Here is a 1,301-nt window from a genome sequence, read left to right as displayed (position 1 = left end):
GGCATCACAGCTCACAGCAACCTCCAACTCCTGGGCTCAAGTGAGTCTCCTGCCTCAGCCTCCCAAGTAGCTGGGACCACAGGCACCCGCCACAACGCCTGGCTATTTTTTTGGTTGCGGCCATCATTGTTGTTTGGCAGCCCATCTAGATTCTAACCCGCCACCTTAGGTGTATGTGGCTGGCGCCTTAGCCACTTAAGCCACAGGCGCCGAGCTGACACATTTTTTTTTGAGGCAGGTCTCCCTTTTTCTCCCAGACTGGAGCACAGTGGCATCATCACTGCTCACTGCAGCCTCAACCTCATGGTCTCAAAGGAGGGACCATCCTGCCTTGGCCTCCCAGAATGCTGCGACTATATGCGTGAGTCACTGTGCCCAGCCACCACATGGCAGCACATTTCTAATAGTGGAGTTTTAGGATGGCCAGACAGGCCCATCTCGGTCAGAGCGCTGCATGTTTAGACTTGGAAATGGCTGGAGACTGTCATACAGAGTGATAAAAGGCTCACTTTGGAGGGCCTAGGGCACGAGAGGTCACATCCCACATGCTCTGGAGCCATGGGGAAGTCAGCTGTGCAGTGTCCCATGTGGGAGTGGCTGCCTGCCCCACTCCAGGGTGGGATAGGGGAGGAAATCTAGATGGCAGAAAGGGGTGAGAATGGGGGATGTCCCGCCCCAATGTCGCAGGACAGCTCCTCTGGATAGGCCCTGCCTGCCCCATGATAAATGTGTTTAATTTCTAGTGACTTTTGAAAGCAGAACTCAAAGCAAAAATGTACCTATCTAATATTGTCAAAACACTATCATTAGAAAGAATGGTAATGTATTGAAATTACTTTCTTATGGAGAGGGGGCAGGTGTCAGCCGCCTCCTGCCAACTCTAGTAACCTGGGTGAGTCTTGGGTAAGCTTGGCCCTCCTCAAGGGTGAGGGCCCAACTTGGACTATTTGAGTGGCCTGACCTTTGCCAAGGCTGGGTGTGAGGGGCACCTTTCACCAGGTGAGGGGCTGTGTGGGCCTCAGGCTGGTTCTGCCCATCTGGCCATCCTAGGGCCAAGGAGGGGGCAATGGCCACAGGGACACAGCCAGGTGAGGGGTCCTGGACCTCTGCTATGGCTCCTACTCCCCTAGCTGTGCCCAGAGCCATCTGCAGGGCTGGTGGGGGCAGTCCAGGGGCTGCAGGGGCCAGAGGTGCTGGTGGGTCTCTTGAAGCCTAGAGCTGGAGCCAGACAGCTCTGTGCGTGTCACTTGTGTCTACGGCCATATGGAGCCAGACTTGAGCCCAGGCCTTGGAGAAGGCAG

This window comes from Otolemur garnettii, unplaced genomic scaffold (genome assembly GCF_000181295.1).
Source record: "Otolemur garnettii isolate 467f Iridium unplaced genomic scaffold, OtoGar3 scaffold00087, whole genome shotgun sequence".
Lineage (NCBI taxonomy): Eukaryota > Metazoa > Chordata > Mammalia > Primates > Galagidae > Otolemur > Otolemur garnettii.
Note: the sequence above shows the minus strand (reverse complement) of the source record.